General features: G+C 46.4%; 2 long non-coding RNA genes across 2 annotated transcripts; one reads left to right on the top strand and one right to left on the bottom strand.

Annotated features, from left to right (window-relative positions):
• Positions 1 to 5251: 5251 nt before the first annotated feature.
• Positions 5252 to 10018, bottom strand: LOC311596160. The gene is made up of 3 exons (XR_014778741.1): positions 9861 to 10018; positions 7213 to 7455; positions 5252 to 5491 (listed from the first exon to the last, which is right to left on the bottom strand). It is a non-coding gene; the product is annotated as an uncharacterized lncRNA (long non-coding RNA).
• Positions 10019 to 10024: 6 nt separating this feature from the next.
• Positions 10025 to 12466, top strand: LOC311596161. Its single transcript, XR_014778742.1, has 3 exons — positions 10025 to 10079; positions 10384 to 10652; positions 11759 to 12466. It is a non-coding gene; the product is annotated as an uncharacterized lncRNA (long non-coding RNA).
• Positions 12467 to 12700: the final 234 nt, after the last annotated feature.

Below are 12700 nucleotides of genomic sequence, written 5' to 3'. Positions count from 1 at the left end.
ATGGGGTAGTATAAAGAAAGCATCCTATAAACGTCCACGTGTTGGTGGGTCATCTTCCCATTACTGTAGTGTGCACCTGCCACAGTAAGGCTGATTAAGGCGAGGAAGGAAGGATGTTTTGGTGATGACATCAGAGGCTTCCCTATAAGGTCCACCACTTTGAACTTGTCCTAGGGGAGAGCATCACAGTGGAAGCACACGGAGAGAAGCTGCTTGTTGAGACACATGCAAAGCCTCATAAAAAGTCTCTGCGTAGCTAATAAGTCATGTGGTCCACAGAGCAGCATTTTCCAGCTGCTTGTGTCCTGGCAGCTGGGAGAGGTAGAAAGACGGCACTGCCTACTTTCTCTACAAGGTCATGTCCCACTTGCCCTGACTTCCTTCCTTACATGCCCAGGTCCTGAAGATTCTACCATCTCTCAGTAGCATTGCGGGTTGGAGACTGAACGTCGTTAGTGGGCGTCAGCTTGACACTGTGGCTGTGAGCCATTCACTGATTATCCAGATATCACTTCCTTGCATTATAAAGGTCGAAGGTCAAATGGTACTCTTCTACATGCTAAAATGAGTGGATGTTAGCCTTGGGGTGGCTGAGAAAGCTCTGTGCGCTTTAAGTCAAGTCGTCTGTGAGGTTAGATTTGTCTCCAGGCACACTCTCCAGTGGGCGCTGTTGTGGGGCCATCTCTTCCACTCCCTCTTCTAATAAGGTGACATGACACTTGTCTCTGCGTGAGAGAGTCTGTTTCCAGAATGCTGGCATCATATTTTAAACCTTACCAGCATATTTCACAGATGACTCATGCACGAAAGCCAAGCCATAGGGATACCTCGTTCTTAAGTCAAGGCTCCGGTACACAGCAGGATGGAGCAATGGGACATGTTAGATGGCCATAGGGAGTTATTGCCTATGGTCCATATATGCATATGTAACAGACTATCTGTCACCGAGACAGGCCCACATGGCACCCCACAGATGCTGCTATTCCCCACAACAGCACAAGACAAGGCCTTCAGGTAAGAAGTCGCTAGAAGGCATTCTTGTTAAAATAGTCCATGTCACGTCAGAACACAGCTTTGTTGTCACCAACTTTTGTTGGAGGGGAGTGATGTGGGGATAAAATACATGCTCTACCACTGAGCTCCGCCACCAGCCCTGTCTCTCCTTTGTCAGTGAAATATTGGGTTCAGGGAAATACCGTCTGTTTGGATACGGTTGGTCCCCTCCAACATCTACACGGGCACTTCACCTCATCATGACCTATTGAGAGGCGCAGCCCATAGCTGGGTGTTGGGGTCCTGCCCTTGCGAGTGCACAAACCCATTCATGTGAGTGACTTCTTACTGGGATCATGGCTCATTTCCAGCATGAATCCGTGGTAAAAAGCCAGTCTGGCTCCATCTCACGCTTCCCCTGTCTCTTACCATGGGATTCTCTGTAACATGTTGGCACTCCAGCAAGAAGGTCGTCAACAGAGCCACCCTTTGACCTTGAACCATGAGCAGAAGCAGACCTCTCTATAGTTTCTCTCTCTAGTCTGTAATCTGCTGTATCAGCAACAGCAAAGGGATGGACATGAGGCTGCCTCGGCTCCACCAGCTCGGCAGCATGTCACCAACCCTGTCATGAGGCTCAGGTTTCTTTTGTCACTTCCCTACTAAAAGCCCTAGGATGCACTGGCCCAGTCCCTGCTGCTCTGGTCCTCTGAGCTCAACATTAATTTCCTTGCTAGACTCTAACAGCAGCCGGTCTCAGCCTTCCTGACACTGTGACCCTCTAATAAAGTTCCTCGGGTTGTGGTGACCATCTGCCCCCGCCCCCGCCAACCATAAAATTACTTCATTGCTCCTTTGTAACTGTAATTTCGCTAGTGTTATGAATTGTAAATGTGTGATATGCAGGAGATCTTGATGTATAACCTCTGTGAAAGGGGTCGCGGCCCACAGGTTGAGAACCACTGCTCTAATGTGTCGTGGCAGCTGGCAATTGTGTAACAATGGCACTTTTCCCAATTAGCTGATGACCTCTCTGTCTGCGCATAGTCAAAAGCCCCATGTGTGCCTCCCCACCCCTCAGCAAGGCTCTGTTATTTATGGCCTGAGTGGCTGTAACAGGCTCCCAGATCTTAGCACAGCGGATGCCATGATGGGGGATCCTTGCAACCCAGCATGCAGGCAGCACCACTGGCCAAACAAATAAACCAAACAAACAAAACACCAGAGAAAACAGGACCCAGCCCATCCAAGTCCATAGTTCTGGGCAAGTGCCTAGTATACTAACCTTGCTTTTTGGCTTCACCTGTTCTGCTTCCGGCTAACTGTTCTTGCTGACGTATATCAACACAGGATGGAATTTTTGCACTTAAAAGCCCATCCTGGGAAAAGCTCAGGGCAGTGTGTGGGTCCAAAATGCCCAGTGCAGTGGCCAGCTGGCTAAGAGACTTTCTTTTGGTGGACCCATGCGGGAGCTGTCTTCTCTGGTGGATCCCTCGATGTATATTTGTTTATCTCCTTCTCTAGCTCAGTGGCTCTTCCAGGCGCAAACTTGAGGTGGCTCAACCCGCCTTGGTTGAGGCAGGTGCAAACGGAGCACAGAGCTTAGGCTTTGCCTCTGGAACACACTCAGGCCAAGGAAATATCTTGTGAGATTTGAGCTTAAGGATTTCTGGAATATTCTAAGGTAGGGCTTTGTGAAAAAACATCTGTAATAAAGGACCAGTTTGTTCTACTATGTGTTAATAGTTTATAAGCCATTATGTATGTTATGGGGAAAATTAGTGAAATAAAAAAAAATAAGCTTCAATTTTTAAATATTAGATTGAACAGACCAAAAAAAAAAAATCATGCTGTCAAATTGTTGTTTCTGACTCTCAGTTTCTGGATCCACCTCCTTGTAAACCAGAAGCAGATTGAAGTCAGCTACCTTCCTTGGGTCACATCTGATGTACTGGACTCTGTGGAGTGGTTGGCCTAGAGAGCCTGGAGTGCGTGTGAGGAGATTTGTAGTCTCCATAGAACAGGAAGACAGCACCCACATTCTCTCACCTGCTGAGGGCACAGGAAGAAGTCAGGAAAGAAGCCGGACCCAGGCTTGAACCTGCAGGCATCTTAATGTCAGACTGTGTCGCCTCCGGAGCTAAGTCGCGTGAATTTGTCATTGAAGTCCCTCAGCCAGGGGTCTCCCACTCGCTATGGCACACCAAGCTGGTGAGTCAAGGATGCAAGGTTTCTTTGACTTAAGGAGAGCTGCCACTCCTTCTGTGGGCTGGATGGCCCTGGTCTCTGGAGTTATGACCCTGATTGTATCAGTATGTAGTTCAAGAGCACAGCTGACAGCTCTCTGCCCCATTTGCAAACACACAAATCACAGCTCCCCTCTCTGGTCCCCAAAGAATGGATGCCTTGCTGCGCCAATTAATTATGCATCAGTTAATTAATTTGTTGGCTTTAGTGAATTGACTCAATTATTCTAAATGGCTTTTAATTGTTAATATATGCATTATACAGAAGACAAAAGCTGCTAATAGAATTCAACATGAAAACCTCCCCGGACAGGAGATGGCCTTGTAAAGTAAATTATTTAAACTCTCTCAAATAGTCCTTGTGACTTCCAGAAATCCAACGGTGTCTGAAACAGTATGGGATTGTGTTTAAGGCTTCTTTTTAGAAGATGTCTTAAATGAACACAGATGACTAAGTGGTGGGAATTTTTGGCTTATGACCCGTCTCTAAGCAACTGCATGTGAGGGTCATGAAAGGCAGAAGTCACCAGAGGGCAGGTGTTGGGGGTTGGTCAGCCCTGAGGAAGCAGACACACCTGACAAGAGCCTGATGACTGACTGGTGAGAGCGTTACAACCATCAGCGGTGATGCTGGTAGAGTCTCTCACATAAGGGAGAACAAAAAGTGTTATGGCTCAGCTAGTGCTGTCTCCCCACTAAAGGTCATGTGTTGCAGGTTTGGTTCTCACTGTGGCAAGGTGATGGTGGTAAACATTAAGTCGTGAGGCCCAGTGAAGTACAACTAGCCCCTTGGGGAGTTTCCTCAGAAGAGAGCGTCCTAATTTGTGGGCTCCTGCTAGCTTCTATTGATGACTGAGCTTGGCCCTCGAATCTCTTGATTCCCGTATCATCATGTGATCACTCTCTCTTGCATGTAGCGTCATTATTCAGACATCAGGCATGTTGTAGTCCAGCTGGAAGGCCCTCACCAGAGCCGAGGACAGCTCAGGGCCTGGATCCATAAAGTTTTAAGCTAAGGGAGCCTATTTCCCACATAAGATATCCAACATTAGGTATTTTGTTGTAGCAGCTGAAAAATGGGAAAATATACCAAGATAAAGGTGGAGTCTGAATAATATCAGGCTGGCTGGAGACAGAGAAAGTCCTCCCTTCATTTAGTCTAGAAACTCAGCATTCAGAAATAAGCAGCAGAAGGCAGCATCCACTCAGCTTTGTGTGCCTTTGGGGGACCCATACTTTTGTCCTACACCTGCTCCTGGGAGTCTTTCTACTACCTGTGAGAGGAGGAGAACAGAGGGCAGTTAGAGGTGGAGGACATGACTGTCAGCACCTTCCACTTCCTCCCCATGACCAGCAGCCACGTCGGCCTGCAGTGGCAGAGTCATTCTTCGTCCGTGCTGTTCGCGCGCTGTTCCGGCCAGCCTTTCATCATCAGTCGTCTCAGTGCTAATGGCAAAAGCTGGCTAGCGTGTTGTTCCAGGCCATTCTGTTTGTTGGGTTTAAGGAATCGTTCTTGGGGTTAGAGAGGGCTCAGTGGCCAAGAGCGCCCACTCCTCTGGCAGAGTGAGTCTCAGCATCCACTTAAGGCCTGGAGTTCAGTCCCTTGTACCAATGCCGGAAGCCAGGCACGGTGGCTGTGCTTGCAGTCCCAGTGCTGGGGCTCACTGCTCTGGATGGACAAGGCACTATGTGGGGAGGTGGCACAGCCCCTGAGGCTGTTCTCTGACTTTCTCAGACATGTAAGCACGTGTGTATGCACACTCACAAAGACATACGCATGCGGACGTGCAAGGAAGGTTTGAGAAGCATGAGATTTGTGAGCATTCATCACCCCGTCAGACTCATAAGCAATAGAAATGTCTGTTCGTTAGACAGATAGAACCCTGGACCGACACAAAGAAATGATCACCAGAAAAAAAAGTAACACTGATAATATGATGGATCTCCCCCATCACTTAAATGTGGTTTAAGGATAAATAGTTTATTTTAACAAATAATAAGGTGGGACGCTGGCATTTGTCATATATTTGGAGGTGGACTGTGGCATAGAGATGCTCAGGGAGACACTTGGTTCTCACTGTGGAGTTCATGGTAGCAATGTGAGCTCACCGGAAGGTCCACTAGGGCGAGGCACTCGTGCGTAACATAAGACTAAAGGAACCATCTGGGGCAGAGAAACAAAGAATTAGAGCTAATAAGCCAACACCGGACCCAAGGAGAACCATGAAGAATCCTTAGTTATTAGGAAGGAGCTGCAGAAGAAACAAAAACAAGAAAAAGACACAGAAGAAGACAGTAGATTTACATGTAAGCCTAGCTCTGTCTACAGTAAATACGGAGTATTTACTATCTCAGCTAAAGAGTTAAAACTGTCAGAGTGGATAAGGCAAGACATCTACTGCTGCTTATAAAAACAAATTAAATATGAAGCCCTGGATTAAGACTAAGTGAGAGACGTATTCCATCGTCAGATGAACCTAGGGAAGCTTGGAGTGACGGTCCAACTTTCAAATACGGTAGATCTCACTGTCAATATTGGCAGGGACGAAGAAGGTCATTTCATAATGATAAAGGGGTCACTTCATCAGTAAGATAGAGCGGTCCTCAACGTGTGCCTAATGACAGAGCTTCAAAACCACAGAAGAAGTGACAGACGGAAGTGCAGGGGAGACAAACCAATCTACAATTACAGTCAAAGACTTTAGGCCTCCTCTCTCAGTGACTGACAGCACAAGTAGATAAAAGTCAGAGCCTGGATCAAAGTCCTAGATTATAAACTAAGTCATCCCAGTGGTGTTAATGAACAGCGGATGGGGTGAGGGGTAGCTGAGGTGTGGAGGGTTCATCCAGCATTTGGGAGGCCCCTGACTTAGACTACCCACTTTTTGTGGCTGGGCGTGGTGGCACAAGCCTGCAATCCCAGCACTCAACAGGTGCATGCAGGAAGCCCAGCCTCTCCAGATGGCTGGAGAGATGGCTCCATGGTTAAGACCACTGGCTGTTCCTCCAGAGGACCAGGGTTCAATCCCCAGCACCCGCAACCATCTGCAACTCCAGCTCCAGGGGATCAGATGTCTCTGGCCTTGCCTGGTACCTGCACTCACATGTGCATACCCACATGCACATACACACAGCTGTACCTGCCTAAAATAGCTTTTAACAGTAAACCTTCAAAACTAAAACAAACAAAGCTCAAAGAGATCATGTGAAACCTAAAGCCGTCAAACCTCTAATAGAAAGTTTAGGAAAGAAAAACCCTGTAAATTAGGTGAGGCAAAGGTTTCCTAACTGTGATACTAAATACTGGTCCACATGATTTTTAAAAAATGTTAAAAAATCTTTTTCTTCATACCCTATAGTGTAAAAAATAAAATAAAAGGACAATCCAAAGACAGAAAATGTTTGTCAAGAACTTACATTAGCTGGGTGTGGTGTGCTCACCTTTAATCCCAGTACTCTGGAGGTGGTAGCAGGTAGATTTCTGTGAGTTTGAGGCCAGCCTGGTCTGTATAGAGAGTTCTAAAAAAGCTAGAGCTATGTAATAGAGAGACCCCTGTCCCAAGAAAGTACCTATAGTAAAAAAAAAAAAAGTCTAAATACATTAAAACAATTAACCATCTATAAAAACACAAAGTATTTAAACAAACACTTCAATACTAGTCACTAGAGAAATGTAAGTGTACAGAGCTGCACAAGTACACACCCATCTAAGCAATTAAGGTTCAGAAGAAGACTGGCCAGCTGCACAGCCAGTGGGAGAATCACACATCTTTGTTTGCTGCTGGTTTTGAATACAAATCGATTGAACTCTCTTCAGGAATCAGTTTGGACTCACTTAAAATGGTGTACATGTTCCTGTCAGACAATCTGTCTGTCGTGGTTAGACTCAACTTGACTGGCTCTGGAAGCAGCTAAAAGGCAAGGCCCTGGGCACACCCGGGAGACACCTGAGGCGGGAACCCTCCCCACTCACCATGGACGGCAACCTCTGCTTGCGGCACAGGTCACGGCGATAGAAGAAGAAATCTTTGCTTTTCTGCTTCCCTTTTCTCTCGCTGGAAAATTCATCTACCTTGCTGCTGCCGTTGTCTCATTCCTTCACGGATAGTAGAAGCTGGCTTTTTCAGGCTTCTAGTAAAGACCAGTATCTAGCGGCCACTCAGGGTCTCTTCCAGGCCTCCAGCCTCGAGGGCTGACTAGTCACCAGGAGCCTCGCCTTCAGACAAAGGCAATCATTCTTAGATTGTTCAGACCTTATCATTAAGCCAACTTAATAAATCCCATACATATATGCACACCTTTGTTTGTTCTTTCTATACGTTCCATTCCTTTAAATAGTCCTGACTCATACATTGCCATTATACACAAAAGCAAAAAAAAAAAAAAAACCATACCTACGCAGAGACCTATTCATAGGTGTTTATAGTATGTGTGATTTGCAGAAGTCCAAGCTAGGAGACCCAGGTACTCGTTAGCAGGTGATTAGATAAACAGATTAAAATATCTTCATAAAATGGATTGTGTTGGTACACAGGACAGGGTGGCGGTGGCTAGGAGCAGGAAGAGGGGACAGGAGAGGTACAACGGACACTGCTGGCCTTAACTCTGGTGTACGTTTCACTGGTCTAAACTCACGTCAACTATCAGGCTTTATACATCGACACAATTATTTTGTTTCATGTCAATCATGGAAGGATCAGCTTTAGAAAATAGAGGTGTTGGGTTATTCTCCAGCTCCGAAAAGACAAAAAAGGAAAAAAAAAAAAGCATTAGCAACCACTGCCACTGTAATTTTAAAGAAGTCTGACTGAGCTATGCAAGCAAGCAGCCCTTCTGCCAGATAGTGGCCTGGCAATAGCGGCTTTGGTGTTTTTAGTTACACTGCACAGCCGTCAGCCCTGGTTGTAATTTTACTGCCGAGGCTAGCTGTTGTTCACAGTCTCTCTACCTGGGGCATGATCATCTTGATCAGCTAAGGCCACCCTTCTCTGGGTGACACAGAAAAGCAGCAGTTGACAAGGAAGCCTCTGTAGAGAGCCCACATCCACAGGCTGGGCTGGGCTCCAGCTTATCTAGAGAGCCCGTCTCCTGTCTGCCTTTCAGGTGCATTCAGACTTTACTGCTCTATTCTAACCCTGGGCCTCCAGCCTCCAGCCTCTACTCTGTTGCTCTAATCTGTGCTAAGTCAATCCCCATGTGAGACCGTGTCCCAACACCAGGCCAAAAAAGCATTTCAATCTGTATTGTATTCATATTGTTTGCCCATCACCGAGAAGTTTGCCTCAAGAGGAACACAAAACAGACAGATGAATGTTTTGTGTAAACAGCTTTGAAAGGCCATTCTAATGCAAATGGGTGCACGTGCTTCTTCTGGTACACACACATGTGCACGCATGCATGCATGCACAGACACACATGTACATGCATCTACACTAATGCATGCATGTGCAGGTACATACATGCACAGGCATGGACACATGCACACACACATGCAGACTGTGATTTAAGTCTAAACTCTAAGAGCGTCTCTAAGAATTCTGAACATGCTTTCCTCTGTGGTAATACTGGCTGCATACAGGTGTCCTGTGCCTCTAATGGGACCTTCAAAGGTTCCTTCGAGGAATTCTGTCACAACGTGCAAGGGACTGGACAACGAAAATACCAGAAATGTATCTTAGAATTAAATCCAGCTTCAAGATATCTGTCTTCTCATATCTTTATCACCAACTTACAGATGGATGGCTTTTTTTTCCTCCCGGTGTCATGTCCTAATTTGTGTGTGCACATGTGTGTGTGTGTGTGTGTGTGTGTGTGTGTGTGTGTGTGTAAGTGTGCGTGTGTGTGTGTGTGTGTGCACATGTGTGTGTGTGTGTGTGTGTGTGTGTGTGTGTAAGTGTGCGTGTGTGTGTGTGTGTGTGTGTGTGTGTGTGTGTGTGTGTGTATTCATTCCAATGTCTCCTAACAAGGACACCAGGCACACTGCAGTACCTACCCTAGCCCTGCCCCTACTCTCTGACCTCACTGTGTGCTCTCCTGAGGTTGGCCTTGCGCTTGCTATGTAGCCCAGGCTGGTCTCAGACTTGCAAACCTCCACGTTCAGCCTCCCAAATGAAGAGATTGCAAGGATAAGCCACCGTGCCTGCCCCTAGCCTCCCATCTAAGGACCCTGTGTTCAGAAAGTGTCAACTCTGAAGACCTGAGACCAGATATGAGTTGGAGAGGGGCAAACAACTCAGTCCATATTTTTTATTTTAAAAAGTATTTTTTTCTTAGCGAAAAAACATTTTTCCCACATAATATATCTCAGTTATGTTTTCCTCTCCATCTACTCCTCTGTTCTCACCCACCTCCCTCCCATCTGCATCCACTCCCTTTCAGTCTCTCATTAGAAAACAAAAACATGTTTATAAAGGATGATAATAAAACATAACAAAATATAATATAATATGACAAAACAAAAACCAACATGGCAGTTGGACATATGTCCAAAGTTGGTTAGTGACACTGTTTCTATTTTATAGATGGGAAAGCTAAGGCCAGGAACATCAGAATGTCCAGGGTCAGACCCTCGTAAACATCAGAACCTGGAAGCTAATTCTAGGGTGCTGAACATTTACAAACCACGTTCTTTGTTGCTGAGATGCACTGAATCAAAGTGGCCTCAAATAGTCTCAGTGACATTCATAGTCCCAGGCTAGCCCCCCAGAGGCTGCTCATCATAGTGTGGAATGCTGAGTGGAAGATTCCAAAGTCTCCTGTTACCGACTCATGGCACCATGAAGACATCAGAAATGAGCCCCGGCCTCTTGAGGATGAGCAGAGGCACTCCAGTGTCAGTGGGTGAGAGGGTGAGGGTGACAGGGTCCCCTCTGTGTCACAGTGAGGGATTGTTAGTAAGGGGCACCATGGCTGGTCTGTGCAAGAGCCACTCATTAGACCTCTGCTTAGTTTAAAATGCATTTGGGAGAGATCCTGGCCCTGAATAATTTTGCCTTCTGGCCCATTTATGCCTCAGGCACCATTAAGATTGTGGACCCCACCCCCCCCTTTTTTTGGTATGACATAGTGGTTTTACAACTGTGCATAGATACAGGCTTATCACAGCCAACCAAGCCGATCTCTTTGTTGCCTGTCCTCGCCACAGAGAATGTTCCGGATGCTGCTCCTATGAATGTTAGCACCACATGACAAGTGGCTTCTCTGATCCCTGAGAGGACAGGCATTGACTTTCATCTCCAGGCAAGACTTCTGCCCACTGTTACAGTTTAGATGTTTTATTTTCCCCAAAGGACTCAGTATTGAAGGGTTGGCAGCGCTGTTTTGAGAATGCTGCTGTAGTCTCCCACAGCAGGAAGCCCAAGCTCCTGAGGACGACGGCTGTCACGGAGCAACAGCCGTGCTACTGCCGACATGGTAAACCCCACAGTCCGCCAACTCCCTGGCTTCCACTGCTGTCACATCTCTCTAGGGGCATCTTGTCTCCCTGTTGCCTGAGATGTCTACAGCCAGGTCAGGGAATCCCCTCCCTTCGTCCCGTCCTCCAGCTCTTTCCCTTATGCAGGAACAAACACTAAGTGACACGTTGGCTAACCGAGTGGGTGCAGCCCTCTTGGGGGTCCTGGGCTGCTGGCGTTCGTGTTCAGCCCGCACTGAGTTATGTAAAGTGGCCGTCACTGAGGCCTCTTTCTGGTGGCTCTCTCCCTTCCTGTTCAGGTACACCCCGAGTCTGTAGCTTCCTGAATGTGGCACCTCAGGCACATAACACACCTGTCTGTCATAGCATGGCATGTACACATCGAGTCTGTGCCGCCTCAGTCATAAAGGCTACACTGGACTAGAAAAGATGAGAAACAATGTAGTTGGTCAGCAGTCGGTCTGATGAGCATCAGGTGGTGCTGGGACTAGCTACATCTAGAGAGCAGGCTGCATTTTAATAATCTCCTTCCCTTAGCTAAAGACCAAGCAAGTGAGGGGATTTAGTCACTTGTGTTGGGAGAATTTAGAGGAGACGTGTGTATAGACTTTGTGATACATTTCAAGTCATACTATGCAGGAAAAAAGAAAGGACATATTTCTTTCTCTCTGTGGGACCCATTCCTGTCCTAAGAGGGCAGTTCATCCTAGCAAGGGTCACATGGACCTTGAAATGGATGTGACATGCTTTTAAAGGTCTCCAATTTTTTTTCTTTTTTTAGTTTGGTTGGTAACACATGGAAATGAGCTGTGTTTTCCCTTGCACGCCAATGACCATTATAAAAACGAGCTTTTAAACATAGATATGACTTCATAAGATGCCCTGCATGGGACTTAATTTTTTTTTCTTTAGGTCTGTGGAAACTTTTTGTGAGGCAAAGGCTATTATGAAGTTTTAACCAACAGCAAGCTCAGGAACACAACGGGGAGGGTTTGTTTCTTATCATTTGTCATTCCCAGTTTCCATCTTGTTAATACGAAAGGAGGGAGGATGGCTGCCACAGACTCGGCATCCCTCCGACCCCAAGTACCAATTTCTGTTGTAGAGTTAGCCACTCTCCTCAAAGAATGCCATGTGCTGGGCTTCTTCCTCCTTCTTGACACCGAAGATACAATTTGGCAAACTTGAAAAGACTAGGAGAGAAAACATCGTTTTCCTACAGTGACTCCTCCTCAGAGACGTGCTGAGTCAGCGGCCCTGCCTGCACAGCGGGAGCCTGAAGACCGTGCAGGGTTGACACGTCAGCTAAAACAACTGTAAATGTCGCTTTGGAACTCTTTCTGCTTGTCAGGCGTGCCAGACACCAGTTCCTGGTCCTTTGTGTGCCACACCCATCATCTGTCCCCCTTGGTTTGCTCTTTAGTGCTCTTATCTCTTGCTTGTTAGGAAATACTTCTAGTATAAAAATTCTCAAAATGTTTTGATTTAAAGTGTTGAGGATAAGTTGGCAAATGATTGTTTGCCTCTTCCTAGTTTAAAGAATGGATGTCACAAACTGAGGAAGGCATGGTGTGGTTCCTACACTCACCCAGCACCCTGTTCTTTGACAGCCACAGCCTTGGTCAGGCCTCATATTCATCAGTCTCAAGCATGATTTATACTCAGGTTGCATTCGCTCATACATCGTAAAAATACATAGGACTAAACTATTTACATGCATGGGTTTTTAAAAATAGATTTATTTATTTATTATTATGTAGACAGTGATCTGCCTGCATGTACGCCTGCACGCCAGAAGAGGGCGTCAGATGGTTGTGAGCCACCATGTGGGTGCTGGGAATTGAACTCAGGACCTGTGGAAGAGAAGATGGTGCTCTTCATCTCTGAGCCATCACTCCAGCACCTACATGTGTTTTTTTGAAAGTTTGCGTAAATAGTAAAATATGTATCCTTTGTCCAACCTAACAGACCTTCCCATGATGCATATGGCTTCCTTTCACTACCCATATAGTATTCTACTATGTGGCCTCTCACTCAGTTCATCTCC

This window comes from Acomys minous (genome assembly GCF_964271855.1).
Source record: "Acomys minous genome assembly, chromosome: 4".
In the NCBI taxonomy this organism is placed as follows: domain Eukaryota; kingdom Metazoa; phylum Chordata; class Mammalia; order Rodentia; family Muridae; genus Acomys; species Acomys minous.
This window is presented reverse-complemented; position numbering and strand designations above follow the sequence as displayed.